Consider the following 14,796-nt stretch of genomic DNA (forward strand, 5'->3'; position numbering starts at 1 on the left):
AAGCCGGCTGCTGACGCATCCATAGAGACCCCCCCCTCCTGCTGCGACCAGCACACAGATTCATGTAATGAATCCTCCCCAAAATGATTTTCTTATTCCAAACAATGCCCATTTTAGGAGGAATGAATTTTTTTACGGAGTGGAAAAGGGAAATATCTAGATTTATATGGAGTGGAGAAGTAAACACCTGTTATTAACAGATAAAAAGGAGAGAGGAGTTTTTGCATTGCCAGATTTGGAAATCTATCATGCGGAGGCAGGATTGGTTTGGATAAAAGACCTTAAATTTTTTATTACAGGATTCATCCAGCCCAGCCTTTCGCATGATGAATTCTGCATTTATGTTAAATAAGCAGGAAGACAATATACCGTCCTCCTCCTTGTTCCACATAGAGATTTCTCAGGAGACAGATGAGGTGATCAGGCACTCCCGTTTCTTTAAGAACTCGCCATAGTTTGCTGTGGTCAACACAGTCAAATGATGTTCTGTAGTCTCCATAATCCAGTGCATGTTTGCAATTTGGTCTCTGGTACCTCTGCGCCTTCGAAATCCAGCTTGCACTTCTGGGTGTTCTCAGTCCACATACTGCTTAAGCCTGCCTTGAGGCATCTTAAGCATAACCTTGCTAGCCTGTGAAATGAGTGCAATGTGCAGTAGTTGGTGCATTCTTTGGCACTGCCCTTAGTAGTGCATTCTTTGGCACTGCCCTTAGCACTCCCCATCACTCAGTTTGTACAAACACAACACACACACACTCACACACGACATATGCAATGCTTCTGTTATAAATTCATACAAAATCAGCTGTACATTGGATCTGCACCGTTCAACTTTTATTTTACACCAGGAGGGAAGGACTATCAAAGGGGGGAGACTTGACACAAGGCAGCCAACACGTCCACAGTGAGCACTGCCCAGTTGCCTTGACCAACCTTGATGGTCCTGGACAGAAGATCATTCCACTCACAAAGGACCTGCATATGGAAGTGGATTCAGTACGGACTGAAACACAGGACAGTGACCAGCCCTTCCCTCTGGGGGCAGGAAACAGTGAACTCCCCTTTGTCCTCAGGAATGTAATCATGGGGAGGGGAAAGGAGGAACCGGACAGGTGACAAGACCCTCAGGTTACCAGCACAACTCCTCCTCGTTCAGAAAAGTCACACTTCTCTGAGGTCTCTCAGCCCCACTCACCTCACAGAGTGTTTGTTGGGGGTGAGGAAGGGAAAGGAGAATGTTAGCTGCTTTGAGACTCCTTTGGGTACAGTAATGAGAAAGCGGGATATCAAATCCAAACTCTTCTTCTTCTTCTCCCTGAACCCCTCCTCTTTGTGATGTGTCAATGATGTAGTCATGATGTAATCATGATGTAGTCTTGGGGGTGTAGCATGGGGGATTCGGAGCTAATAAAAGTTGGGGTCTTCCATCTTGTTCCACCTGGTGGCAGGTGGGAGTCCTGTGGCGACAGTCTTCCATCAAGACCAAGCCGACTGGCTGCTCTTTTGCTCTCCTCTTCCTGGCTGGTCTCCTTCTTTCTGGTCCAAGGGATCCCTCAGATTTTGGAATCCGCTTCTGGCTCCAATTGTATCGGCTGCTTTGCTGAGCCTCTTGGCTCTTGTGCCTGGACGGTGCCTGTGTCCCCGGTCCTTGTCCTGGCCTGAGTCAGAGGCTGGGGTGGGGAGCTGGGATTGGGGGGGAGTCGTTTAACTGCCCCCCCCCCCCCACGTTCCTGGTTTGAACAGCACCAAGACCAAAACACGGAGGGATCTAAGCTCGTGGGGTGGGGGAGGGGAGGATGTTGCAATGCAAACCTTGTAGGCGGGACGGGACCCACTTGGCAGCTGGATCTCCGGGATCAGCTCCTCCCCTGCTCTGCTGATCCCAGAAGGAAGAGGGGAGGGGGGAAACCTTCCTCCCCCCCCTCAATTCTTTCCCTCCCCTCCCGGCACATCCTCCTCTCACCTCGCCCCCACAACCCCAGATCCCGCCCCCAAACATCCCACCCCTCCTTCCTCCTCCTCCAATCCGGCTTCTGCTCCAGGAATGGGGGGGGGAGAGCCCCCCTCCCAACCTGCCTGCTTCTCCCGGAAATGGAGCTTCCACTCCGGATTGCTGCTCTGCCCCGTGGCTCAAGGGGCGCGCGCTTTCGGAAAGGGGAGGGAGGAGGCAGGGGACCCCCCGTGGATGTTGTAGGAAAGGAGAATCGGGAGCGAGGACAGGTAGCAGGAACCCCCCCACCCCAATCATTCTGTTTGTATAAACTTCACACACACACACACACACACACACGCCACATTTCTGTTATAAATTCATAGAAAATCAATCATACATCGGATTTGCACTGTTTCATTTTATTTTTACTCCATATGACAAGAACTAACAAAGGGGGGTGGCTTAGTCCTGGTCAGCCATAATCCCTTCACTGTCTCAGCACATCCACAGGAGCTCTGCCCATACCAACCCTGATGATCCCAGACAGAAGACAATCAAGATCACAAAGAACCTGCATATGGGAGTGGATTCAGCATGGACTGAAACAAAGGACAATGATCAGATCTTCCCTCTGGGGGCAGGAAACTGCAAACTCCCCTTTGTCTCCTAGAAGTTCCTGGAAGTGATTCATGGGGAGGAGGGAAAGGAGGAACCAGCCAGGTGACAAGACACTCAGGTTACCACCAACTCCTCCCTCAACTCCTCCTTTCTGTAATGTATGCATGATGTTTCTGGGGGTGGGCTTGATCTAGAGGAGGGGAATTTCAAAAGTTTTATAAAACCTTGCACACTATTCTTCTGGGTCTTTCCTCTCTCCTGCACGTGAGGGGAATACCCTGTTGCAACAGTTCAATAAAGGCCAAGCCTACAGGCTGCTGTTTTGCTCCAAGTTATCCTGGTTGGTGTCTTTGTTTTGTCCAAGGGAGCCCTCGGATTTTTCCTGCAACAGACAAAAAGGTAAAGGGGTCGCGTGGGGGGGGGGAGAGGGGAGAAGAGGACCCAGAGACCCCGCCAGCTCCCGAAAGCGCCTTCCGTGGGGCCGGGATCCCTGCATGAGTGCTGCCAAGGGGGCTTCCCTCGCAGGGGCGGAGGTGGGGCGCCCACCCACGAGAACTCCCTGGCCCCCTTTCCCCCGCGCAGGCATCCCTGGGGCGCGGAGAGAATCTGGCCGGGAAAGGGTTAATGGGTGCGGGAGGCGCCTGGATAAAGACCCCCCTGTCCCCTCCCCTGCTCACGTTGGGGGGCAATAGGGACGGAGAGATGGGTCGCGCCTGGCGAGGGGTGAGCCAAGGGGCCGTCTTGGTGCAGGGGAAACTCCGGGATGGGAGAGGGGGCAAGGGCGGGGGGAGGGGGCACCCCCGGGGCAAGGAAGCTCAGAATAGGGGGGTGGGGGAGGAAGATCAGTCCTTGGGGGGGGGGGACGTCTCCATCGTGGCTTCCTTTGGGACTCTCCGAAGGGGCCGCCTTGGCTTCTCCCCCGCCCAGGAATCAACCCCGCCACTTCAAGACGAAGAGGAGGGATCCCTGGAAAGTGGGGCTCCTGTCCCCCCACCCTTCCTTCCTGCAAACTCCATCCTCTTTCCACCCCATGAGCCCCTGCCCTGTCCAGACACAGCCATTCTGCCCAGTCCACCCACTGGTCCCCTGGAGAGGAGAGGAAATCCCGAGAGGAAGAGGGGAGGGGGGGGCCTTCTCAGAAGCGGCTCTTGGCTTCCGCAATCCCACCCAGGAAGCAGCCAGAAACCTTTTCCTCTCTCTCAGACTTCCATCTTTATTGTCTTTTCCACTGCCTGCTTCATTGAGTAGCACCTTAAAGACCAACTAAGTTAGTTCTAGGTATGAGCTTTCATGTGCATGCACACTTCTTCAGATACAGTGTGCATGCACACGAAAGCTCATACCAAGAACTAACTTAGTTGGTCTTTAAGCTGCTACTGGAAGGAATTTTTTTATTTTGTTTTGACTATGGCAGACCAACACGGCTACCTATCTATAACTGCTTCATTGAGGATGAGGATAATGTACACCTGTCATCAGAAACAGGGATGCAGAGTCCATGGAATGGCTCTCAGGATCAATACAGAAGTTGCACCTCAAAAGCATTTCTGTTCCTCTTATTCTTTGTAGCCAATGTCAGAGTGATTGACCAGCTGAGTTACAATCCTTCAGCATCCGATGAAAGCGACTGCATGAATCTTCCCAGTCAAAGGACCCATTTTCATGATAGACAGTGCCTGGGGCTGGAGGCTCTACACACCGGGTGTGACTGTGCAGGCCAAAGAATGCCAGTATTAGCACAGGTGAGGTGTGTGACCTTCCCAAATTTACAGACTGTATGTGAATGAGAATTTGTGGGTGGGATTATAGTTTATGGCAACCCTGTGATTTTGTCCACCCATAACATTTCGTGAGCTGATATTGCAGTACGAATTCCAAAAATCTACAAAAACAAACAAACAAACAAATCACATGATAATAATAATAGTACAGTGGTACCTCGTATTAAGAACTGAATTCGTTCTGGAGGTCCGTTCTTAACCTGAAACTGTTCTTAACCTGAGGTACCACTTTAGCTAATGGGGCCTCCTGCTGCTGCCACTGCGCAATTTCTGTCCTCATCCTGAAGCAAAGTTCTTAACCCAAGGTACTATTTCTGGGTTAGCAGAGTCTGTAACCTGAAGCGCCAGTAACCCGAGGTACCACTCTAGATGTTATACTATTAGTATCTTCCCCAAGCCACTCTGGGCAGCTTACAGTTGTTGTTGTTGTTGTTTAGTCGTTTAGTCGTGTCCGACTCTTCGTGACTCCATGGACCAGAGAACGCCAGGCACTCCTGTCCTCCACTGCCCCCCGCAGCTTGGTCAGACTCATGCTGGTAACTTCGAAATCAATATCCAACCATCTCGTCCTCTGTCGCCCCCTTCTCCTTGTGCCCTCCATCTTTCCCAACATCAGGGTCTTCTCCAGGGAGTCTTCTCTTCTCATGAGGTGGCCAAAGTACTGGAGCCTCAGCTTCACAATCTGTCCTTCCAGTGAGCACTCAGGGCTGATTTCCTTCAGAATGGAGAGGTTTGATCTTCTTGCAGTCCATGGGACTCTCAAGAGTCTCCTCCAGCACCATAATTCAAAAGCATCAATTCTTCGGCGATCAGCCTTCTTTATGGTCCAGCTCTCACTTCCATACATCACTACTGGGAAAACCATAGCTTTAACTATACGGACCTTTGTTGGCAAGGTGATGTCTCTACTTCTCAAGATGCTGTCTAGGCCTGTCATTGCCCTTCTCCCAAGAAGCAGGCGTCTTTTAATTTCGTGGCTGCTGTCACCATCTGCAGTGATCATGGAGCCCAAGAAAGTAAAATCTCTCACTGCCTCCATTTCTTCCCCTTCTATTTGCCAGGAGGTGATGGGACCAGTAGCCATGATCTTCGTTTTTTTGATGTTGAGCTTCAGACCATATTTTGCACTCTCCTCTTTCACCCTCAATAAAAGGTTCTTTAATTCCTCCTCACTTTCTGCCATCAAGGTTGTGTCATCTGCATATCTGAGGTTGTTGATATTTCTTCCGGCAATCTTAATTCCGGCTAGGGATTCATCCAGCCCAGCCTTTCGCATGATGAATTCTGCATATAAGTTAAATAAGCAGGGAGACAAAATGCAGCCTTGTCGTACTCCTTTCCCAATTTTGAACCAGTCAGTTGTTCCATATCCAGTTCTAACTGTAGCTTCTTGTCCCACATAGAGATTTCTCAGGAGACAGATGAGGTGATCAGGCACTCCCATTTCTTTAAGAACTTGCCATAGTTTGCTGTGGTCGACACAGTCAAAGGCTTTTGCATAGTCAATGAAGCAGAAGTAAATGTCTTTCTGGAACTCTCTAGCTTTCTCCATAATCCAGCGCATGTTTGCAATTTGGTCTCTGGTTCCTCTGCCTCTTCTAAATCCAGCTTGCACTTCTGGGAGTTCTCGGTCCACATACTGCTTGAGCCTTCCTTGTAGAATTTTAAGCATAACCTTGCTAGCGTGAGAAATTAGTGCAATTGTGCGATAGTTGGAGCATTCTTTGGCACTGCCCTTCTTTGGGATTGGGATGTAGACTGATCTTCTCCAATCTTCTGGCCACTGCTGAGTTTTCCAAACTTGCTGGCATATTGAGTGTAGCACCTTAACAGCATCATCTTTTAAAATTTTAAATAGTTCAGCTGGAATACCATCACTTCCACTGGCCTTGTTATTTGCAGTGCTTTCTAAGGCCCATTTGACTTCACTCTCCAGGATGTCTGGCTCAAGGTCAGCAACCACACTACCTGGGGTATATGAGACATCCGTTTCTTTCTGGTATAATTCCTCTGTGTATTCTTGCCACCTCTTCTTGATGTCTTCTGCTTCTGTTAGGTCCTTTCCACTTTTGTCCTTTATTATGGAAATCTTTGTACGAAATGTTCCTTTCATATCTCCAATTTTCTTGAACAGATCTCTGGTTCTTCCCATTCTATTGCTTTCCTCTATTTCTTTGCATTGCTTGTTTAAGAAGGTCTTCTTGTCTCTCCTTGCTATTCTTTGGAAATCTGCATTCAATTTCCTGTATGTTTCATGATCTCCCTTGCATTTTGCTTGCCTTCTCTCCCCCGCTATTTGTAAGGCCTCATTGGACAGCCACTTTGCTTTCTTGCATTTCCTTTTCATTGGGATGGTTTTCGTTGCTGCCTCCTGTATAATGTTACGAGCCTCCATCCATAGTTCTTCAGGCACTCTGTCCACCAAATCTAAATCCTTAAACCTGTTCCTCACTTCCACTGTGTATTCATAAGGGATTTGACTTAGATTGTATCTTACCGGCCCAGTGGTTTTTCCTACTTTCTTCAGTTTAAGCTTGAATTTTGCTATAAGAAGCTGATGATCTGAGCCACAGTCAGCTCCAGGTCTTGTTTTTGCTGACTGTATAGAGCTTCTCCATCTTTGGCTGCAGAGAATATAATCAATCTGATTTCGATGCTGCCCATCTGGTGATGTCCATGTGTAGAGTCGTCTCTTGTGTTGTTGGAAAAGAGTATTTGTGATGACCAGCTTGTTCTCTTGGCAGAACTCTATTAGCCTTTGCCCTGCTTCGTTTTGATCTCCAAGGCCAAACTTGCCAGTTGTTCCTTTTATCTCTTGACTCCCTACTTTAGCATTCCAATCCCCTATAATGAGAAGAACATCCTTCTTTGGTGTCACTTCTATAAGGTGTTGTAAGTCTTCATAGAATTGGTCAATTTCAGTTTCTTCAGCACCAGTAGTTGGTGCATAAACTTGGATTACTGTGATGTTAAAAGGTCTGCCTTGGATTCGTATCGAGATCATTCTATCATTTTTGAGATTGCATCCCAGTACAGCTTTTGCCACTCTTTTGTTGACTATGAGGGCCCCTCCATTTCTTTTACGGGTTTCTTGCCCACAGTAGTAGATATGATGGTCATCCGAACTGAATTCACCCATTCCCGTCCATTTTAGTTCACTGATGCCCAGGATGTCAATATTTATTCTTGCCATCTCATTTTTGACCACCTCCAACTTACCCATGTTCATGGTTCTTACATTCCAGGTTCCTATGCAATATTTTTCTTTACAGCATTGGACTTTCCTTTCGCTTCCAGGCATATCCGCAACTGAGCGTCCTTTCGGCTTTGGCCCAGCCGCTTCATCAGCTCTGGATCTACTTGTACTTGCCCTCCGCTCTTCCCCAGTAGCATGTTGGACGCCTTCCGACCTGAGGGGCTCATCTTCCAGCGTCATAACTTTTATATGCCTGTTGTCTTTGTCCATGGAGTTTTCTTGGCAGGGATACTGGAGTGGCTTGCCGGTTCCTGCTCCAGGTGGATCACGTTTGGTCAAAACTCTCCACTATGACCTGTTCATCTTGGGTGCCCTGCTCGGCATAGTTCATAGCTTCTCTGAGTTCTTCAAGCCCCTTCGCCACGGCAAGGCAGTGATCCATGAAGGGGATCACTTCTTCAGATACAGTGTGCATGCACACGAAAGCTCATACCTAGAACTAACTTAGTTGGTCTTTAAGCTGCTACTGGAAGGAATTTTTTTATTTTGTTTTGACTATGGCAGACCAACACGGCTACCTATCTGTAACTGCTTCATTGAGGATGAGGATAATGTACACCTGTCATCAGAAACAGGGATGCAGAGTCCATGGAATGGCTCTCAGGATCAATTCAGAAGTTGCACCTCAAAAGCATTTCTGTTCCTCTTATTCTTTGTAGGCAATGTCAGAGTGACTGACAAGCTGAGATACAATCCTTCAGCATCCGATGAAAGCGACTGCATGAATCTTCCCAGTCAAAGGACCCATTTTCATGATAGACAGTGCCTGGGGCTGGAGGCTCTACACACCGGGTGTGCCTGTGCAGGCCAAAGACTGCCAATATTAGCACAGGTGAGGTGTGTGACATCCCCAAATTTACAGACTGTGTGTGAATGAGAATTTGTGGGTGGGATTATAGTTTATGGCAACCCTGTGATTTTGTCCACCCATAACATTTCGTGAGCTGATATTGCAGTACGAATTCCAAAAATCTACAAAAACAAACAAACAAACAAATCACATGATAATAATAATAGTACAGTGGTACCTCGTATTAAGAACTGAATTCGTTCTGGAGGTCCGTTCTTAACCTGAAACTGTTCTTAACCTGAGGTACCACTTTAGCTAATGGGGCCTCCTGCTGCTGCCACTGCGCAATTTCTGTCCTCATCCTGAAGCAAAGTTCTTAACCCAAGGTACTATTTCTGGGTTAGCAGAGTCTGTAACCTGAAGCGCCAGTAACCCGAGGTACCACTCTAGATGTTATACTATTAGTATCTTCCCCAAGCCACTCTGGGCAGCTTACAGTACATATAGGTAAAGGTAAAGGGACCCCTTACCATTAGGTCCAGTTGTGGCCAACTCTGGCGTTGTTGTGCTCATCTCGCTTTATTGGCCGAGGGAGCCGGCGTACAGCTTCCGGGTCATGTGGCCAGCATGACTAAGCTGCTTCTGGCGAACCAGAGCAGCGCACGGAAACGCCGTTTACCTTCCTGCCGGAGCCGTACCTATTTATCTACTTGCTCTTTGATGTGCTTTCGAACTGCTAGGTTGGAAGGAGCAGGGACCGAGCAACGGGAGCTCACCCCGTCGCGGGGATTCGAACTGCTGACCTTCTGAACGGCAAGCCCTAGGCTCTGTGGTTTAACCCACAGCGCCACCCGCATCCCTACAGTACATATACAAGACAGTAAAACATCCAACATTATAAAACCTCCTGATACAGCTGTCTTCTAAATATCAGATGGTTGCCTGTTTCCTTGCCCTCTGAAGGGAGGGCATTCCATGGGGCAGGAGGCCCTCTGCCTGGTTCCCTGGAACATCACTTCTAACAGCAAGGGAACCAGCAGAAGACCCTCGGAGGCGGACCTCCCTGTCCGGACTGAGCGATGGGGGTGAAGATGCTCCTTCAGGTCCACAGGGCCGAGGCTATTGAGAGTAACCCTGGGACTAGATAACAAGCCTCCAGGTGGATGTGACCCATCTGCCCTTCACGTTCCTCTTCCGCACGGGCAGAATCTGCCTTCTGGACTGTGGGATTCATAGTTGTTCTCCTCCTCTCCATCCCCCAGGGCTTGACTTCAGGTGCAGCAGAATTCCCCAGCCCCCCAAGGATTTGAGACCCATCAGCTGTCCTCACCTGGTTGAAGCCGTTGCTTGAACCCCTGTTGCATGCTGACAGCTTCTGGAAGCCACAGGTGAGACCTGAGTGCAGGGTGGGGACCAAGGGTGGGAAAATGACCCCAGAAGGTGCAGGACATGTCCCCCACCAAAGGAACTACTGCTCCCCAACACCCCATGACATCTAGATGCAGGTAGGTAGCCGTGTTGGTCTGACACAGTTGAAAAAAAAATTAAAAAATAGTCCAGTAGTACCTTCGAGACCAACTATGATTGCTCTAGGTATAAGCTTTTGTGTGCATGCACACTTCTTCAGATACACTGACACAGATGTCACCAGACCCTTGTATATTGTGGGAGGGTGGAGTGGGGTTTTTCTCAGAAGGGTACTCCAACTACCATCTCCTACTACCCTTCACTATATGAAGAAGTGGGCATGCACACAAAAGCTTATACCTAGAACAAACTTAGTTGGTCCCTAAGGTGCTACTGGACTATTTTTTTTACTTTTTTACTTGTACTGTGTCAGACCAATATGGCTACCTACCATTAAGTACAGTTATCTCCTTGCCTTGAATATCCTGCTTTTCAGTGCCAGATTAGGATAGTCCTGTGTCAGAAGAGGGGCTCGAGATCAGGCAGCACATCATCATTATAAAGAACCATTTGGTTCGGTGTTTCCGCCGGGGATTCCCATGTGCCACCTTCTTTCCTTCTGCTTCTCCTGCTCTCTCCATGCAATGTGAGGCATGTAGACAGAGGTCCATCTCCAAGAACAGGAGCTTCCCTGAGCACCCATTCAGCTGACCCCAAGCACCAATCCTTGTCACTAGTTCTCTGATTGACCCAGACCACAGTCCCTGGAAGAGATGAAGGCCTGGGTCGCCCAAAATAGTCCATATGGACCTCCTGAGGTCAGTGGGACTCTGCAGGTGATTCATGAAGTACTAGAGGTGGAAACGGGGGCAACCACTTGATTTGAAAGGCAGTCCCACAAGAAAACAGTATTCCAAGATCATGCTGTGTTATTAAAGATGATTGAGATTATGAAAGTTTGCTGATGCATTACTATCATTAGACATCATACCATTTTCATTTCCTAAAAATTGGGAACATGAGTAGGACATGGGAGAATGTAGGAGATGTTGAAATAGGAGAAGGTGCTAATGGAGGTTGATGTGTCCTTTTTTCCCTGTGTTCTCTTTCCTGAAACAGGATTTCCTTTCTGCCCACTCTGAAAAAGGTGATGGAGAAGACAAAATTGCAGGGGACAGGGCACCTTTCATTTCATTAGGAATAGCCATTAAAATGTGTGAAATGTGGAATATGCTTCACTGAATGAGCACACATAGTTCACATCAACGAACACGAAAAGGAAAGAACCCATTTACAGGTATGAAGTGCGGAAAGAGCTTCTGTTTCAATGCAAATCTTAGAACACACCAGCAGACTCATACAGGGGAGAAACCATTTAAATGTATCGAGTGTGGAAAAAGCTTCAGTAAGAGTGGACACCTTAGAAATCATCAACGGACTCACACAGGGGAGAAACCATTTAAATGTATCGAGTGTGGAAAGAGCTTCAGTTACAGTTGGAATATGAGAAACCATGAACGGACTCACACAGGGGAGAAACCATTTAAATGTATGGAGTGTGAAAAGAGCTTTAGTGATAGTGGAAACCTTAGAAGACATCAACGGACTCACACAGGGGAGAAACCATTTCAGTGTATGGAGTGCGGAAAGAGTTTTAGTGACAATGCAATCCTTAAAAATCATCAACGGACTCACACAGGGGACAAACCATATCAATGCATGGAGTGTGAAAAGAGTTTTAGTAATAGTGCATACCGTAGGAAACATCAATGGACTCACATGGGGAAGAAACAATTTAAATGTATGGAGTGTGGAAACAGCTTCAGTCAGAGTGGAGACCTTAGAAATCATCAACGGACTCACACAGGGGAGAAACCATTTAAATGTATCGAGTGTGGAAAGAGCTTCAGTTACAGTTGGAATATGAGAAAACATGAACGGACTCACACAGGGGAGAAACCATATAAATGTATTGAGTGTGGAAAGACCTTTAGTGATAATGGAAACCATAGAAGACATCAACGGACTCACACAGGGGAGAAACCATATCAATGCATGGAGTGCAGAAAGAGCTTTAGTGATAGTGGAACCCTTAGAAGACATCAACAGACTCACACAGGGGAGAAACCATACAAATGTATGGAGTGTGGAAAGAGTTTCCGTTGTAATACAAGCCTTAGAAGACATCAACGGACTCACACAGGGGAGAAACCATTTACATGTGTGTAGTGTGGAAAGAGCTTCAGTTATAGTGGAAACCTGAGAGTACATCAACAGACTCACACTGGTAAGAATCTATTTAAATGTATGGAGTGTGGAAAGAGCTTCAGTCAGAGTGGAGACCTTAGAACACCTCAACGGACACACACAGGGGAGATACCATTTAAATGCATGGATTGCGGAAAGGTCTTCAGTCAGAATGGAAGGCTGAAATTACACCAACAGACTCACACACGGGAGAAACCATATAAATGTATGGAGTGTGGAAAGAGCTTTAGTGATAGTGGAAGCCTTAGAAAACATCAACGGACTCACACAGGGGAGAAACCATTTCAATGTATGGAGTGCGGGAAACTCTTCAGTCTGAATGGAAGTCTGAAATTACACCAACGGACTCACACAGGGGAGAAACCATTTAAATGCATGGAGTGTGGAAAGAGCTTTAGTGAAAGTGGAAGCCTTAGAACACATCAACGGACTCACACGGGAAAAACCATTTAAAGTTATGGAGTACAGTAAATACTTCACTCAGAGTGGAAATCTTAGAAAACATCAGCAGACACACAGGGGAGAAACCATTTAAAGGTATGGACTGTAGAAGGAGCTTCATTCAGTGTGGAATCCTTGATTTATGTCTCCAAACTCACACAAAAGAAAAACCATATAAATATCAGGAAAGTAGATAGAGGTTCAGTACTAGTGGAAGTTCTAAATCAACATATTCATGGACAGGAAGAACTTTAGTACTTGAAACCCTTCAAACCATCACAAACTCAAAGAGGAGAAGCAGTTTAAATGAAAAGATTGCAAAAAGTGCTTTATTTATAATGGAGTGATTAAGGAACATCTAGGGACTCTCACATGGGAGAACCCATTTAGATGTATGGAATGTGGGACATCTTCCTCTCAGAGTCCACTCTGAGCAATGAACTCAGCAGGAAATCATTCTTAAAAGCATGAGGTATTGTAATGGTTCTAGGGGGTTGCTCGTGCATAAGTCGTCGCCACACCTGGCTGAGTTACCTGGGTGAACCCTTTCTGTCCGGACAGCCACCTATCCGTGGCTATCTCAATCGCTGGCAGAATCCGTCAGTGGGCGTTTCTTAAACTTCTTCCAGCAAAGAAGTTCTTTGACGCCAAGTCTCCTCCCACTCTCCCTTCGTGGAAGTCTTCTGTGCAGGGAGGGTGTGGGCAGCGGAGTACCCGTGCTCTCCCCACTGGTCTGCGGTGAAGAGTCCTGGAGCCTTCTCTCTGATTCCCCCATCTGGCCTTTGCAACACAACTCACTGGGTGGTAACAAAGTATACACGTTTGCCTCTTTACAACGGATGCTTTCGCTTAGCCCCGTTTCCTCAATGCATCCACCCATTTCAGTAAAACCTGAGCTGAAACAGTAAGGAGAGCAAAACAGCAGCCCTGTCTGACCCCCCCCCCCGTCAGCCTCCTGGCTCCCCCAGTCATGTGGAAGGAGATTCTTCCTAAGCCCCCCCCCCCCCGTGAGATGGGTATGACATCATGGATGATCCATTGGTGATCCCCATGATCCAAGCAGACTGGTCCAAAGAGCAGATCTCTATGCCTGAATGAAACGGGTCTGCGGTGATGGATTCTGGAGTCAAGAAATCCGCCCTTACCAATGATCTCTTAGGCTGGCCCGGAAAAGGCAGGGAGCAGGAATCCTCAGGGATCCCGACGGACAGACAGACTTGTCATGTTGCCAAAACCCGAACTCGGAGTCTGATCTGATTTCCATGCAGTACTCATTTTGTGACGCAGCCGGGGATGTTTTTGGGGTGCTCTCTCTGTGACGGGGGGGGGGGGGCTACTATCTTGTGTTGTTGTTGTTTAGTCGTTTAGTTGTGTCCGACTCTTTGTGACCCCATGGACCAGAGAACGCCAGGCACTCCTGTCCTCCACTGCCCCCCGCAGCTTGGTCAGACTCATGCTGGTAACCTCGAAAACACTATCCAACCATCTCATCCTCTGTCGCCCCCTTCTCCTTGTGCCCTCCATCTTTCCCAACATCAGGGTCTTCTCCAGGGAGTCTTCTCTTCTCATGAGGTGGCCAAAGTACTGGAGCCTCAGCTTCACAATCTGTCCTTCCAGTGGCTACTATCTTAGGCTGTATAAATTGCAACGCGCTTTAGTTCTGGGCTGCTTCACTCCTCGCATCGGGGGGGGGGGGGAGGGACTGTGCCTGCAAACAGATCAACAGCTGCCTTGCTTTCTTCCTGGCCTCATTGTGTTACCTCTGACGGAGACACAAGGGAAGAATTTTACCTGGGTGTCGGGGCTTTGTGTCACAAAGCCTAACCTGCTGTCACATGAGTCACAAAGCCTAACCCGCTGCTCAATGTGCACCAATACCTAAAACATGGAATGGATCTAAGATCACGGCGTGGGGTGCGGGGGGGGGGAAAGGATTTTCAATGTAAACATTGTACGGGGGACCCCACTTTGCAGCTGGATTGCTGGGATCAGCCCCTCCCCCGCTCTCCTGATCCGCAGAAGGAAGAAGGAAGGGGGAAAACCTTCCTCTCCTTCGCCCCCCTCAATTCCTCCCCTCCCGGTACATCCTCCTCTCACCCAGGAATCGGCCACCCCTTCAAGGCAACCAGAGGGATCACTGGAAAGTGGGGGGTCGTGTCCCCCCACCCTTCCTTCCTGCAAGCTCCATCCTCTTCCCACCCCATAAGCCCCTGCCCTGTCCAGACGCAGTGATTCTGCCCAGTCCACCCATTGTTCCCCTGGAGAGGAGAGGAAATTCCGAGAGGAAGAGGGGAGGGGAGGG

General features: G+C 48.2%; 1 long non-coding RNA gene across 1 annotated transcript in view; it reads right to left on the reverse strand.

Moving 5' to 3' along the window:
• Window positions 1–14,796, reverse strand: part of LOC307225306 — a 167,030-nt gene that overhangs the window by 118,206 nt on the left and 34,028 nt on the right. The window lies entirely within an intron of this gene.

The sequence above is a fragment of the Podarcis cretensis genome, assembly GCF_951804945.1.
Source record: "Podarcis cretensis genome assembly, chromosome: 10".
Lineage (NCBI taxonomy): Eukaryota > Metazoa > Chordata > Lepidosauria > Squamata > Lacertidae > Podarcis > Podarcis cretensis.